General features: G+C 41.4%; 1 protein-coding gene and 1 long non-coding RNA gene across 11 annotated transcripts in view; one reads left to right on the forward strand and one right to left on the reverse strand.

Annotated features, from left to right (window-relative positions):
- Positions 1 to 17,223, forward strand: part of LOC105070279 (uncharacterized) — a 309,633-nt gene that overhangs the window by 260,199 nt on the left and 32,211 nt on the right. For all 7 annotated transcript variants that reach the window (XR_012501382.1, XR_012501385.1, XR_012501383.1 and 4 more), the window contains 3 exons: positions 4,863 to 4,947; positions 6,824 to 8,625; positions 8,761 to 8,839. This is a non-coding gene — a long non-coding RNA (uncharacterized LOC105070279). The remainder of the gene's footprint in view (positions 1 to 4,862; positions 4,948 to 6,823; positions 8,626 to 8,760; positions 8,840 to 17,223) is intronic.
- TNFSF18 (TNF superfamily member 18) overlaps positions 1 to 17,223 on the reverse strand; it is a 61,350-nt gene that overhangs the window by 33,488 nt on the left and 10,639 nt on the right. The gene's annotated exons all lie outside the window — the stretch shown is intronic.

A 17,223-nucleotide genomic window follows, 5' to 3' on the forward strand; every position in this document is an offset into this window, starting at 1 on the left:
AAATAAGATCCAACTGCATACTGTATACAAGAGACTCAACTGAAGTCTAAATGAAAGAATGGAAACATATTTCATGCAAATAGTAGATGTGACCATACGAATATCAGACAAAATAGACCTTAAGGTAAAAACTGTTACAAGAGGCAAAGGAGGGTATTATATAGTGATATAAGGATCAATTCTTCAAGAAGATATAACAACTATAAACTTATGCACCAAAATCAGAGCTTCTAAATATATCAAGCAAATATTGACAGAATTAAGGGAAGAAATAGACATCTCAGCAGTAAGAGTACAGAACTTTAATACCACACTTTGAATAATGGATAGAAAAAAACCAAACAATAAGGAAACAAAGAATTTGAAAATACGAATCAACCAATAAAACCTAACAGACATATATAGAACATAAACAGAAGTCTACACATTAAAAGCAAAATACATATTTCTCTCAAATACACATAAGACAGATCACATACCATACCACAAAACAAGTCTTTATAAACTTTATAAGATTAAAATCATGCAATATATCTTTTCCAATCACAATGGAATGAAACTAGCAATTGATAAAAGAAAATTTTTTTTAAATCACAAACCTATGAAAATTAAACACACTCAAACAATAATGAGCTAAAGAAGAAATCACAAGGGAAATTAGAAAAAAATCTTGAAAAAACATGAAATGAAAACACAACATGCTAAAACGTATGCAATCGAGAAGCAGTCCTAAAAGAAAAATATCCAAATCAACCATGTAAATTTATACCTTAAGAAGCTACAAAAAAATGAGAACCCAACGTTAGTAGAAGGTAGGAAAAAATAAAGATTAGAGCAGAAATAAACAAAATAAATTAAAAAGCCATAGAGGAAAAAAAAATAAAACCAAGAGTTGGTTCTTTTTTAAAAAGTTAATCTCAATTGACTATGAAAAAAAGAGAAGACTCAAATAACTAATGTTAGAAACGAAAGATAATTTTTTATTTCTGTACAATGATAAAAATAATGAGCTTCATGAACAATTGTACACAAGTAAGTTGAATAAACTAGGTGAAATGGACAAAAATCTAGAAACACACAGCCTACTAAAATTAAATTATCAAGAAATAGAAAATATAAACTGACATAACTAGTAAGGAGGTGGAATCAATGATCAAAAACATCTCGAAAGGAAAAGCTAAGGACCAAATGACTTCCCTGGGGAATTCTATCAAATATTTATATAATGAACACTATCCTCCTCAAACTCCTCCAAAAACCTGAAGATGAAACATTTCCTAACTCATGTAAAGAGGGAAACATTGCCTTGCTATCAAAGCTAAGCAAAGTCACTATGAGAAAACTACCCACCAATATTCCTGATGGAGTACCAGTGCAGAAGTCCTCAACAAAACACTAGCAAACAAAATTCAACAGTATGTTAAAAGGGTTATACACCATGATCTAGTGGGATTTCTTCCTGGAACGCAAGGATGGTTCAACTATGAAAAGAAATCAATGTAATACATTGACAGAATGAATGGGAAAACCACATGATCATCTCAGTTGATACAGAAAAAAAGTATCTGACAAAATTCAACACCCTTTCATGAAAAAAAAACTCAACAAACTAGGACCAGAAGGAAACTACCTCAACATAATAAAAGCCATGTATGAAAACCTCATACCTGACATCCTATTCAATGGTGAAAGAATAAAAGCTTTTTCTCTAAGATCAGAAACAGGACAAGGATGCTCACTTTTACCACTTCCATTCAATGCAGTATTCAAAGTCCTAGCCAGACCAATTAGGGAAGAAAAAATAATGAAAGGCATTCAAACTGAATAGAAAGTAGCAAAATTATCTTTATTCTCAGACAACATGATCTTACAGAAAACTATTAAGATTATATACATACACACACACACACCTGTAGAATAAACAAATGTTAATAAATAGTTCTGAAAAAGAACTAATAAAGTTTCAGGACAAAAAAATCAATATATAAAAATCATTTGCATTTCCATACATTAACAATGAACAAAGAAAATTAGAGAAACAATTCCATTACAGTAGCATCTAAAAGAATAAAATACCTGGAATAAACTTAACCAAGGAGACCAAAGGCATGTACACTGAAAAGTATAAAATGTCACTTAGAGGAATTAAAGAAGACACAAATAAATGGAAAGACATCCAAAATTCATGAATTAGAAGACTTAATATTGTTAAGATGTGAATACTACTGGATGATATCTACAGATTCAAAACAATTTCTATCAAAATCCAAAATGACCTTTTTTTTTTTTGGCAGAAACATAAAAGGTTGTCCTACATTCATTTGAAACCTCAAGGGACCCAAGATAGCCAAAACAATCTTGCAAAAGAACAAAGCTGGAGATCAGACACTTCCTATTTCAAAATTTATTACACAGCTATGGTAGTCAAAACAGTGTGGCAGGGGTATAAAAAGACACAGACAGATGGATAAAAAGACACTTGGACCAATGGAATAGACTAGTGAGCCCAGAAATAAATCCTAACATATGCAGTCAAGTGATTTTTAATAAGGGTGCTAAGGCTGCACAACTGGAAAATTATAGTCTCTTTAACGAACGATGCTGGGAAAACTGGATATCCACATTCAGAAGAAGGAAGTTGGATCCTTACCCTACACCATATACTTCTGGTCTACAAGTCTCTTCAGGCCTACTGGTCATTGAGTTTATGTTTCCCTCAAAGGTTAGGCACACTCAGGCCTTCATGCTTTCTTTACTGGAAACCTCCCCCCTTCTTCCTCTAGGAAACACCAGTTCCTCCTTTAAGCCCAGATTGTTTTTTTAAAGATGTTCTCACCCTTGGAGCCTTCCTTGATGCTCCTAGGAATATACTGATACTTTCGATTCTGAACTCCTACAACTCTCTGCTCTTGTCTATTCCAACACACCCATGATGCCTGGCAATTCTCTGTATGCATGTCCATCTCTCCCATGACACTGAGCGTCTGGAGAGCAGGACTCTGTGTTAAGGAAATATATATTCCGAGAGCTCATTATAACACACAATAAATAGGTGCTCAGAGGACCTTAATTGATTGGAAGAACCTGGGAGAAGAAAAGTGATTTGTAGAGATAAAGAACTGTGTCAAGATAGCAGCCAGGTTAACTTTCTTAATGTCTGCAGTTCATGTTCAGCACCGGTAAAAGTTTCTCCATTTATAAAACACAGGTAGTAAATAGTGACCCACTAAAGGACAGGAACTGGATTCTAGTCATATATGTGCCACCATTACCTGGGATAATGTTTGGAACATGACAGGCACTCAATCAGTGTGGAAGAAAGGAAAGAGAAGGGAAGGGGGCAGAGAGGAAGGAAAGCAAGGAGGAAGAGGAAGAAAAATTTGTGGAATGTCTCTAAAATCTACACCCAACTAAACCAGACTGATCCAGATGACTCATTATCATGAAATGAATGTTTGCCTTAAAGGGAGAGTCCACATTCTCCTTGTGGACTGCTCCAGCCTTTTATAAAATTTATTGCCAGGAAAATCTTCCTGTTTACTAACCCACATCCTTCCTGCTATGCATGTCACCTCTATTTTACCTTTTCATTCTTTCAAGGTAAATGTTAGATAGTTACTGTTTCTAAATGCTCTCCCCCTATATTCTAGGCACTGAGCTGAGCTACATCATTCACACAGGTGAGCTCAAACCCTCACGATAATTCTGCAAAGTGACTTAAGTTTACTCTTCAAATGGGGAAAACTGACTGGTCCAAGCCTCTGCAGTCAGAAAGTAGTAGAGTCAAAATTCAACCTGCTTGTCTCCGAAGACTGCTCCTCTTTCATCACAACCTGCCTCCATACCTACCTCTGCCTCCTTCACTGCTGGCTGGCTTATATTTTTTTAGTTAACAAATGCTTAAAAGGAACATACTGCATGCTAGGCACTTTTCTAAGTGATCCGCAAGTATTAAATCATTGAATCCTCACACCAATCATGATTATTAGGTACCATTACTGTTCATATCTTGCAGATGAAGAAACTGAAGCATAGCGAATGTAAACTCTCATTTTACAGGTGAGAAAACTGAAACAAAGACATTAGTTTTCCCAAAGTCAGACTGTCAGTGGCAAAGCGGGGTCTAAATGCCAATAGTCTGGACTCAGTCTGTGCTTTGAGCCTCTACACTGAACTACCTCTATTTTTTGTTTTTAAAAAATAAACCACTGGTGAACTAAATTATACTTGCTACTTGCTGGTCAAGAGATTGATAATACCAAAGATTATAATTTAAGGTTATTGTCCTACTTGCCTTGTGTCTCTTACATCTTCTTCTAAGAATTTGTTCCATAATCAGAGACAGTTATGATTTTTCCCAATAGCCATTTTGAAAATTATTTCTATGATTACAGTGTAAATCAAATGAGAAAGTGTGGAAGAAGCCACATGAATTGCTGTCTTGCTCTAGAAGAGAAGTTCATGAAGACATGCTGAGGTTTCTAAGTGACCACACAGGGAAGCCAGATGAATTTCATTCTCTCATTTTAACTCCAGTCAATTGGTAGTGGCTTCATGGAGCTGCATGTTGAACAGTTTCCAAAACCATGTTCTCCTACAAATAAGTGTAAAGTTTAATTTTCAAATTATTCAGAAAACTGAACAACTTTCTGGCTTCCCACAAGCTTTCTTCCTCCTCTGTATGAAGCGCCTTTAAGCTCGAGCTGCAAAGATGAACTTGGTCTTTCCAGTCATCACCACACCATGAACACATTTAAACTCAGCAAAGTATTTAAGAATAAAAACTCAAGATGGTCCATCTTAAGGAAATAAACTAATCTTCTTGAAGACTACAACCCAGATTTTTCATTTAATTCTCACAGATAACCTGATGAAAGAAGGATATGCTTATCCATTTTGCACATAAGGAATCTGAGGCACATAGAAGTCAAATGGATTGCCAAGAGGGTAAGTGGCTTCATGCAAGTAGCAAGAGCAGAGCTGAAACATGAACCCTGGTGTGACTGTGGACAAAGGCCATCCTGTTTCAAATACAGGAGACATTAGGACACCAATCAGAAAGGGTGGGTTATTGTAAGATAGAGGACCAACTAGCTTATGGCATTTGAGCAATGTATGTGGGTCTGAATTCTCTGAAAGCTATTGGAAAAAGGGAAGTATATGTGTTAAGTGATGAAGTTTTCATCTTCTGGTATTTAAGGCACCAAATCATTTGTTAAAAAAAAAAAAAATATTTCCTAGAACTATGTATCTCTGAGTGACACTATATATCTGATGCTATCTTCTACTGTGGTTTTACACTAGACTTTAAAATGCTGTCCAAATGTACAAAATGACTCTTTATAAAGGCAGAAGGATAATGTATCAGATGTCAGATGAAACCCATTCTAGTTGAAGCTAATAGTGGGAGCCAGACGAATTAGTTCTCAAGACAAGCTGAAAGAACCTACACTCTGATACAAGCCAGAAAGTTAGAAGGCCTCCCCTGTGCTGGAAAATTGTATGAAGTTATTTTGTATATAGATATTACTCAGTGGTGAGTGAAAAGTACAGAAAGGGGAGAGATCTATTTTGTTCATCTTCTTACATTTGAAGAACAATGAGGTAAGCAAACATATTGTAATGTAGTCAGTGATCATTTCTAACTTTTATCCAAGATTGGATTTCTCAGAACATCTTGAAAGCAATAGACTATCTTTTTGAAGCTAGACCTTGAGCTAATTTCGAATTGTATTACAGCTAACACCCTCTAGAGAACGCAACCAGCTGGGATCTATTTCCTCTTGTGGGGAAGCTTAAGTATGGCTGCCAAAGCCACAGACTTTCTAGTTGGCTTTTAAGTGTTTTTCTGAATCAAAACTAGCTTAAATGGAAAACAAAAGTAGTAGACAATTTCCAAGCACTCAAAAGCCTGAGCAAATACATTTCACACTTATTAAAGGAAGTGAAAGCTTTTTTTATTCCTGTTTTTAATTGTAATAAGTATTTTTCCTTTCTGAGTGGTTGATGGGATACCTAATTTCCAGAACTGGGACAAGACTTGTTAAAGTCAGCTAATTCACAGTGCTACTGGGTCCAAGTGGAAACTGCTCTGTGGACCACAAAAATCAGGGAGTGGCTTTGTCGTCATGTGAGCTCCAGAGTCACACGGGTGCTATTCGAACCTTGGCTCCACCACTTACTGGTTGTGTGGTCCTGGGCAAGTTATTTAACCTCTATGTACCTTAACTTTATTGTTATTTAGGTGGGTGATATTAATAGCCCCTAACTCTCTCATAGGGTTATTTCAGGACTATATTTTACGTCATATGCTTTGAACAGTGCCTGGCAAATTCAGGGTCAACATCTTCCCTGAATGTCTTACGCAGTGCTGGGCACATAACAGATGCTCTGTAAATATGGGTTGAGTTCATTAATGTGTAGAATAAATTGCATGTTGTTCCCTCTGCCTGATATATTCCCCCACTTCTTTCCACATGAGAAAATCCTTCTCCATCTCGTTTTGTTGTTTTGGGACTCAGGAATGTCATCACTTGTTCGTGAAAAGCCATCTTACTCTTTTTTCATCTCCAACCCCCATTCTCACTTCCTTTGTCCCCACAAGGAAGCAGTGTAATGTGTTCAATATATGTCCATGTGTGTATCTTTCAAAGGTGTTTATATAAATCTACTTAATAGTTACATTATATATACATGATAAATTTAATAAATATATTTATATAAATATATATTTGAAAAACTACAGTGTGTCGTTTGGGTATGTATGTGTTTTAAAATTACTTACATAAACCTGCATGTGATTTTCTCTCTTTTCTACACTCAGGGGAAGCACACAAGATACCTCCCAAGATGGACAAATTTTAAGACTGTGGTAGAATGTCAAACTCCCAATTGGAAAGCAGGAAGAGGTTTTCTGCAAAGGTGTTCAAAGGACATGGAGAGAAATGGAGGCTAGAGAGAAAGCAGACATGGAGGGACAGCTAACATCAAGCGGTATAAAACTCAAAAAAAAAAAATTACGTGGATATGTGCTTAGACATAAAATGTTCTACTGGCGGTACTAAACACTGCTCTCAAGTTCTGATATTCAATGCTTGCAAAGAGGAATCAAATAATACAAAGGGCAAGAGTTGCTGAGAAGGCAGATGCCATGCCTCGAGGTCCTGCACTGAGGCCCAGCAGCCTGCCCAGACCTACCATAAGCAGCACTTTCCTTATTACTGCTTATGGTCTTGTGGGCTCGGAATCCAAAATTACTTCAGTAGCACATAATCTACCCGGAGTAAAGCCAGACCAGACAAATTGCTTCTTGGTCTTCCTTTGGAAAGAAGACTTGGAGGCCTGGCTCTGCTACTTCCCATTTCTGTTTCTCAGGAAGAGCTTTGCGTAGCTGAAGGGCCATTTGTGCTTCAAGCAGAGCTTTGCCAACCACGCCTACCTCTTTGGAATGTTCCCATCAGCTCCTGAAGGTGCTGCTGTGGGTGTTCTTTCATGGGCTCATGTTCATTTGTAGCCCACAAGCTGGATCACAAATACAGACAAGTGTGGAACACTGCCCTACCTAATTCCTACCTTCCTTTCCTACAAGAACACCAAGCTTTCTGCCAAAGCTTTCCATCCAAAATCAATTTTGAAGTTGCAAGCCAATGGGGTAGCTTTTACCCAAACAAATATTGGCAGACCCTGAGCCTTCGAGACCAATCTAGAAGCCCCATTGTCCAAGGCTGGATTATCATCACCTCCAAATTAGGAGGATAATACAGCCTAAGAAAATTTCCAGCCATGAACTTGAGGTTCATAAAGTATTTCTTTCAGATTCACTACTCGGAATTTGCAGATACAAATCAATTAATGATGTTACCACCAGGCTCTGGCCTTGGGGCGGGGTGGGGGGGGACTCCTTCCTAAGAAATGTATAGAGGGAAATCCCAGAAAATGGACAGAAGTTTGTGCACCAAAATGGAAATGTAGGGTCTTAAATATTTCCAATATGCTAATACAACTGAGAATCCCTGACAAGAAATGTGACTACCAGATGGACCAGGCAAGTGCTGTGCCTAAAGGAGAGGACATTTTAGAACTGAGTTTCCTGCACTGAGGGGAAGCACAGGAAGAGGAATGTGTTATTTGAGAGTGGAGGGGCTGCAGGGAGAGGCTGCTAGTGGACCCAGCAGGAGAGTCAGGAAAGGGAAGAAACAAGATTCCTGGCAACAGGGCCCAGCCAGCTGTGTCATGTGACATGTTTGTGACCTAGCATGTTTGAGTATACTTTGACCGTGGATCTTCTGTGAAAAATTTCGCAGAGACTGTGTTTCTTGGAATACAATGAGGGAAAGAGCTATTGGAGAAAAAGAACGAAGAACGGTCATGACTTAAAAAGAAACCCACCCCTTTTTATCCAATCTTCAGGTGGTCCTGCGGAACGGTGACCAAAAGCTGAGACTAGAAAGGCGGCCATCGGAAAGTTTTAGTCACTCTAGAAGCAAGTGTGTGGGAAGAGGTCCTGGTGTACCTCAGTGCGAGACACGGAACAAAGATGATGTGGGACAAGGCAGGGCACCCCTGCCTGCTCCCCTCCCTTCCTTTCCAAGGCATACATTTTTCTCTGAAGGGCGTGAGAAAGAGGCAAGAGCTGAAATTTTTCTAGCAATTCAGACCCAGAATTTCACTTCCAGTTTGATGCTTTTTTGGTAAAAGAGCATCCACTGGACCATTCAGTTAACCACAACACACATTTATGGTCCCCCTTTTATGTGCTAGGTGCTGGAGATACAGAGTATCAGAAGCCCCATCTGTTTGAAGTCTATGGTTTATCAGAGACTCTGCTTGCAGAAAGTCGGTGAGTAAAATTTCTTGGTTTTGTCTTTCTTGGAGTGCTTCACAATGCAACAGGTTCTTGGAAATCTTGTTTTGTTTTTCAAAGAAAGCCTGATCTAGCTGCTGGGGTCACTGCATTCCAACCCTAGTGGAATAAGTTTAACTACTGTTTGTCAGATATTTTCCTCTTGAGGGGCAGTGCTACAGGTGAGCGCAGTGCTGTTAGCTGATTCATTTCAAGACCTGGGGTCCAGGAGCAAGTTCAAAACCAACTCAAATGGGGTTATGACCTGAACTTGTGAAAATATTTTTTTCCTCCACCGTGTGACCTTCTAATTGCTTAGTTATTAGTTATTTTTCTCATGACTGGAAATGAGTTGCCTCACTCTACGTGTGTAGCTTTATCTTATCAAGTGGCAAACTGAGAGAAATTTAAACTCACACAGAGGCTAAAAAAGGAATTTGAGAGATTACCACCAAAGAGGCATCTAAGGTTGAAAGTTTGCTTTCCCTGATGCTTCCTGGGAGTGTCGGGAGCTCCAAATTTAGGCAAAGGGGCAACCAATACTTAATTTTTAAGATTGCTGTGTTCTCTGTAGCCTTCTAGGGGTCTCCTCCTTTGTCTGTGGTGAGCCCATAAATGTTTTCCCAGACTCAGCCCAAATGCACAACCTGTGAAGCTTTCCCAAACACCTCCTGAAGGAACCAGTTGTCTACACCGTGCTACATTAATGTACCAGTTGTCCACACCATTGCTAAACCATTTGTCACACTGAACCGGAATTGTTCCTGCATATATCTCTCCACTTCAAGTGTGAGCACCTCCAGAGAAAGAGACTTGTCTTATTTCCTTTTGAGAAATTTCCTTCTTCACCATCTCAGAACATAACAGAAGTTTGGTTCATTTTGCAGAACAAATGAATGAATAATGTTTTACTTAGAAACAGGAATGTACAACTTTACTTACAACAGTAATATACATTTGGATGGTATTTTAAGAACTTACAGAGTGTACTTAGCTACATTATTCTGTTTGGTTCTCAAAATGTCATAAGGTAGGCAGATATTAGCGCCCCATTTCTACAGAGAACAACATTTAGAGTAAGGGAAGGAGACTGCTCCACTTCACCCTCAACTAGGAAGAGAAGGAATGGGGACATAAACCCAGATATTCTGATTTCAAATACAGGACTCATACCATCACACTTGGCACTCTGTGAGACAAGAGGGAATCTTTGAAGACAGGAACGTTACTTGAGACTCACTTCAGAATAGAAAGGACTGATTTCAGTCTGGAGCCACAAAAGGTGGTTTTAATACTTGCCAGGAAGATAAGGCAGCTCCTTCTAGTTTCGCCAAAGCATTTAAGAGTTTTGAAGTTAAAGATTTTTGAGCAGATATAGCTGAGGCAACAAAGGGAAGACCTGTGAAGGAGAAAAAGGACATGGAAAGAGAAATATAATCCAGAAGGCCCTTAGAAGGCTCTGGATGAGGCAGGTATTTGGTATTGATTAAAGGCAATGAGACAATCGGCCAAGGAAAAAGAAATAAAGGACATCCACATTGGAAAGGAAGAAGTTAAATTATCTCTGTTCAAAGATGACATGATTTTATAGAGAGAGAACTCTGAAGACACACACACACACACATGTTAGAGCTAATACATGATTTCAGGAAAACTCCAGGAGACAAAAATCAACACACAGAAGTCAGTTATAATTGTATACACTAACAATGAATAATCCAAAAAGGAAATTAAGGAAACAGTTCCACTTACAATAGCATCAAAAAAATTTTAATCTGCAAATGAATTTAACTAAGGGGGCAAAAGATTTGTACATTAAAAACTGTAAAACATTACTAAAAGAGGTTAAATACACAAATAAATGGAAAGACATCCCATGTTTATAAGTTGGAAGATTTAATTTTGTTTAGATGACAGTACCGCCCAAAATGACCTTCAGATTCAATGCAATCCCTCACAAAATCCCAATGGTGTTTTTGCAGAATTAGAAAAACCCATCTTAAAATTAATGTGCAATCACAAGGAACTCAGAATAGCCAAAACCATATTGAAAATGAAGAGCAAAGTTGAATAACTCACACTTCCTGATTTCAAAACTTACTGCAAAAAGAATAGTTAAAATTGTACAAAATTGGCATAAGAACAGAAACAAATAGAACAGAATAGTCCAAAAATAAACTTTTGCACAGAGTCTTGATTTTTTAACAAAAATGCCAAGACCATTCAGTGGGGAAGGGACAGTCTTTTCAGTGGAGGGTGGTGCCAGGAAAGTTCGACATCTCATGCTAAACAAGGAAGTTGGGTGCTTACCTCACACTATACACACAGTTAACTCAGATTAACTCAGATGGATCAAACACCTAAACATAAGAAAGAAAGCTTAGAAGAAAACAGAAGGAAAATCTACCCGACACTGAATTCAGCAGTGCTTTCTTGGACATGACACCAAAAGCCCAGATAAGAAAAAAAAAAAAAAAAGATAAATTGGCCTTCATCAAAATTGTAAACTGTTCTGTATCAAAGGAGTTTGTCAATGGAGTGCAGATGTAACCCATGACCACAGGATAAAACATTCACAAAGCATGTCTGATAAAGAATCAATATCCAGAGTATATAAAGAATTTCTGTAATCTAACAGCAAAAAACAAAAACCCCAATCCAAAAAATGGACAAAGGGCTTAAATGGACATTTCTCCAAGTAAGATAACACAAATGGCCAAGAAGCACACGAGAAGACGTTCAGCATCACTAGCCATTAGGGAAATGCAAATCAGAACAAATCAGAACAAATGAGGTACCACCACACATCCATTAGGATACCTATTAGCCAAAAATGGGGGAGAGAAAGAGGGTATAGGTCATTGGTAGAGTGTGTGCCTAGCATGCATGAGGTCCTGGGTTCAATCCCCAGTACTGCCATTAAAAGTAAACAAACATGAAAACAAATATATGTATGTATATGTATGGCTGAAACATTATCTGTACACTAGACATTGACACATCGTAAACTATGATTCAATTAAAAAAAGGTTCAGAAAATAAAACTTAATTACCTCCTCCCCCTCCAAAAAGGGGGGAAGGGAATAAAAAGTACTGGCAGGTGTTGGCCTGAACCCCATAGACCTACAAACCCTGTACTTACCCATCGGGAGACCAAAGAATGAGCTTGGAGTCAGTGACAGAGCCACCAATGGTTCATGGATGGGGGAGCTTACATGTCTGAAGCAAGGTCCTAGAGCAACACCCCACTGTGTGCAGCAGACAGAGGGCAGGATGTGGTGGCAGGCTTCACTCCCAGAGGGAGGGGGAGTTCACATCAGGTTGTCTTACCAGTTACCAGGGAAACTAGTAGAGGGGCACACCACTCAACACCCCTTTGGTAAGCTATCATAGTGGCTGAAGTTAGAACCATCATTAGCTTGGGCCTGGGGCAAGTATGCAGGGAGGTCAGCCAGCCGAGTAGAGTGTAGGTGAAGCAGGCCCTGGTCAAGCAGGGGACGTACAGAGAGCAAGAGAACAACCATCTTGGTGGCCTGACCATACACTCCACCCCTACACACTCTGCAGGACCCTTACAATCGTGGTCCATCCCTCTTCCACCAGATCCCTGGGGTCAGGTAGGTAGAGGGCACTGCAACCAGATACCAAACACACGATACGGACAGCAGAAGCCAAAGAGTATCAAGAGTAAGGTACCTAGTATGCTTTAAAAAAAAAAGTCATTCATCAGGATGTGGGAAAATCTTGGAGCCAAGCACTTACCAGGTCAATGGAGAGGGAGTCAACGCAGCAGTGCCCTGTCCAGTTATAAGGAAGGTAGGGCCACTCCTGGTCTTCACAAACCCAGAGCCACCCTCCCCCATGGGGAAGGAGCCAGCAGTCACGGTGCAGTTCTGCCTCCTCCTGTTATGTTGGGTGCCATCAGGGGCAGACGCATTAGGTCTTTGCAAACAAAATCGCACTAAGGGCTTACTGTTGTTGGACACAGCAGGACGGTGTTGTGGGTAGTAAAAGAATTTACCAGAGACAAAGAAGAGTTTAGGAGAGAAGGAGAAAGCTTAATAGGCATGCTGCTGCAGGCAACAGTGGGCCACACAGAGAGGCGCCTGGGGGAGGCCCGCACCGGCTGCTGAGGCCTTTCCTGGGGAGGGGCTGGTGAACAGAGGGGGCTGCATGATCAGTTCATGTAAACGTTCTTGATCGGTTACAAGTGAGCTAAGACTTGTCAAGGGCTATTCAGAGCAATGGGATTTATGACTCCAATCAGGAGGACCATATGGTCTGAGACAAGTCAACATGTGAGCTGTTGTGAGGCTAGCCATTTTCCAGGGCTGTTAATTCTGCTAGGGCAAACACGTCAGAAAAGGGTGTCCTTTTTGTTTTGGCTTTTTTTTTTTTTTTTTGAGGGACTGCAGGCAGACATCAGAAAGCCCAGGGCCTCAGCAGGCACCAGTTGGCATGACACTTGTGTGTCTGGAAGTCAGACTATTCCACTCCACACAGCATAGCCCTGGGGTCTCCTGGTCAGTCACCCCAGCAAAGTGACATATTGTAAAGTGACATTTACCAACAGGGTGCTTTCTGACATACTGGTATGCAGGACAGAGATGGCAAGAGACACCCCCCTTCCATTGTCAGTTGTCCCCACATGGTTGCATTAACTGGGTTAATTTTCCATGGAAGCCCAAAGGAAGCCAAAAGTAGCACCTTGCTGTAGACCCAGCAGTTAGACTCATTTCACAGTGAGACCACTGTGGCTGCTCGTCCTGAGATTCCCTCCAGTCAGGTTAGGAATGAAATGTAATAAAACATCTAACAGGCGCAACACAGGGAGCGCGTAACAGCTAAGCAAAACACGAGCACTAACTGAACGGAGAGGTAATACCACACCTGCCCGTGGTATTTTGTCCTCGTCTGCAATACAGTTCAGAAAACTCAAGTTTTCAGCAATACAGGACCACATCTACAGTGGCCACCTCATTTTACCTTGGATGTCTGAGTCACAGCTAACCATTGTGACTTTCAAATGCAATTCCCCTCCTCAATGGCCAAAGCAGATGGACAGTGCATGTTCGATGGGCCAGAATACAGGTCACTGTGGTCAGCCAAGTTTAAGTTAAACCATGTATAAGCCAGAATCACTTCCCTGTACCCTCAGTATATGCACATTTTTTCATAATTTCCCCTTTTGGTTGCAAATCTTTTGACAGACCAAAGTATATGTCCCTTGAAGCCAGGGTGAATGCTGCCTGCCCTGGGTCCAGGTCACATCCCTCAGTGCTAGACCTCCTTTGTATTTGCCTAGTTATCCACGTTGGGATCAGATATTGTGAACAAGCTCAGAGGTGTGGTGATGGGGAAACATTTTAGAAGCTGTATGTTTCATCAATTATACCAAATTGTTACACAAACATTGTACATGTGCTTTCAGGGGCAGGCTTAAACAGTGACACATGTCATAAGCAGTTACACTCTGACGACTTCACTCTTTCCGTCCTGAGCATTAGGGCAAAAGTACAGCTAACAGTAACTTTCATAAATACAGACCCCTCAGCAGAACTACAATTTAATATCCACTGGAACGTAATATTTTTCTCTCTAAAATTATCCTCTTCTCCACCAAACACAGCCAAATCAGGACTAATTTGTTTGCAGAATAAGTCTGGTCAGTTGACCACAGCTGTGGAGGAACTCCTCAGAAGGAGTCTGACTGAATTCTCAGAAGGCTTCTCAAGGCCAGGAAAGCCACGCCAAAGGCCATCAGAAGGCTCCACCTCACTGGATTTCTCTCTTCTAGAGGTTCCCCAAAAGTAACGTGATTCCTGCATTTGCCAGGAGACCCGTCTTTCCCATTCACCTGATAAGGCTGCTTGGAACCCAAGAGCCTCCAGTTTCTGGAGGGACCAGGCAGAGAGAAAAGAAATAGTTCAATTCTACCCACAGGTGTAATTTACAAAATTGCTATAAGTCATCACTAACGTGAGGGGGAAGGGCTTCCCCATAATCTGGAAAACACAGATAAAAACGAGGAATATTCCAGAAAAAAAAAAAAAAAAAAAACACCATGAAAATTATCACCATGTTCACCAGTTCAGTCAGTAACCAGTTCTTTTGCTAATTTTGTATGAAGCTTAGGAGGGAAATGCGCAGGACGCAAACGCTAGATAAATGAAGAGGGGGCATGGCTGTTGGGATGTGATAATGACCAGCTGGAACCAGCTGAAATCAAGGTGGCTTTGAGAATAGTCCAGTCACTGACCTTTAGCTCATTATACCTTCACTGTAATACTAAAAATCACCCCCTTCCGCCATGACAGTTCCCAGGTGGACCACAAAAGGCCAAAAAGTGGGCAGTGGCCCCAATTCCTGGGAAATCCCCACCCTTCCCTGAAATGGCACAACTATTCCTCCCACTCATTAGCCTATGAAATCACTTAGCCCATAAAAACCTAGGACCCCGCGCCTGGGGCCACTCTCACTTTCCAAGATGGTACGCATTCTGACTATGGAGTGTGTCTCTCTCCAAACTTGCCTTTGCTTTTCTCTGGCTCGCACCTGAATCCTTTCCTGTGAGAAGTCAGGAACCCTCACCTGGCAGTTCATCCTACACATTCTTGCAGGTCCCAGGACTTGACATTTCCATCTCCTGCAACATCTTTTGTGGCGACGAGGAGCAGCGACATCAAAGGGCATAATCTTAATCCACCTGTCAGGCTGTGGCTCCCCTCCTCCATGGAGGGTGGCTGGGATGGAGGGTCCTGAGCCATAAAGACCAAGCAGCCCCTTAGGTGACAGGTGATGCTGTCCACAGGATCTGGCAGAGACCAGCTCTCCAGCCACGAAGGAGCCTGACAAGCCTGAGGCTGGCTTTTCTCTGCTGGCTCTCTCTCACCTTCTGGTTACATCACTCTCTTTGGACCCGCGAAGGTCCATGAGACAACCACCCAGACTTCCAAATTAAGGCGACAGCAGGTAACCTGCAACTTGGTCCGGTGAGTTTCCCCTCTGTGGCTCCTTGAGCCCGATTCCCCCTTCCTACTCATTCCCAGTCTCAGTCCAATTCCAGGACCCCATCAGGGGGCACAAATGGGAGCCCTCTGCTAGATCTGTAGTTCGGCCCCCGTCCAGTGCTGCTCTCAGGGCTCACGGCCTCATTGCTCCCCTGAGCAGAAGTCACGGGCACTTCCCTCTCTCAGGTGTTATGGACTTTCATTTCCTAATCTAGCTCAGATTCACATGATCCATCACCCTGGGTTTTCCCCTTCTCCTCCTCCTCTCAACCCCTCCTAACTTCTTAGACTGTCTCAGGTCCCTGAGCCCCCTTGCCCAACAGGGTGGATATTGCCTCTGTCTCATACTGTGGGGAGGTATCCCTCTTTAGCCTCCCCTCAGCTCATTTTCACCCCTTTGGTTTTCTGATCTGACACTGTAAGTAAGGGTCACATCCTGGAGGGAGCTTTCTCCTGTATTACTGTCATCACATGGCCTGCTGGTGCTCCAGACTGACCCTTCGACTCTATCTACTTCTCTTCTTTTGCAGGGTGACAAAAGATTATTCCCTTAGCCAATTCACAGCCTAGGTGTCCTCCCTCCCTCTCTGAAGGGTTCACTCTGGTCACTGTTTCTCCCGCTGGCTCTTGTTCCTCTCGTTAGTTAACCCGGGGGCCTCCTCAGGCTTGCAGAACAGGCAGGCCTCAGGTGCCCACAGGGATCTCACTGTTGCACTTTGCCAAACCAACCCTTTAAGGCCAGGCAGCCACAAGCCCAGTTTTCCCTGCTTAAACACCTCTTCTGTTGAATTCCCTACGCTGGAGTCAGGGGCTATCACAGATTGGGCCATTTATACTGTCTCTTTAACTGCCATCAGAATTTGATTCTGCAACATCCCCTGGAAGGGGTCCATCCACTGAAGTCCCCAGCGCACTCCCTTCTGAGGACGTTGGGCTATCAGGGACACTGGGAGAGCACCAGGACAGATTACTACCATCTGGCCAGGAACTGTCAGACCCCTGTCTCGTCACGACACTCTAACCAAAACTGGGGGAGACTTCAAGCACCCCAAAGAATTCTCCGTTAGGAGGCATATTAGTTAACTGGGGTAAATTTAGACAAGATGGCTTAAGAATAAAGAAATTAATTTTCTTTTCCAATACCGCATGGTCCCTAAGGGACCAAGAAATCTGGCCAGAAAGTGTGTCACTGAATTACAATACCATCATGCAGCTGGATCTATTTTGTAAAAGGGAAGGTAAATGAGAGGAAGTCCCATACCTCCAAGTGTTCAGGACACTGTTCCAACATCCAGATCTAAGAAGCCCTGCTGGGCATGCCTGGCTCACACCCCTCCACACTGCCTTCTTCCCCATAGGAGCCTGATGTTT

Source organism: Camelus bactrianus, chromosome 21, assembly GCF_048773025.1.
Source record: "Camelus bactrianus isolate YW-2024 breed Bactrian camel chromosome 21, ASM4877302v1, whole genome shotgun sequence".
Classification (NCBI taxonomy): domain Eukaryota; kingdom Metazoa; phylum Chordata; class Mammalia; order Artiodactyla; family Camelidae; genus Camelus; species Camelus bactrianus.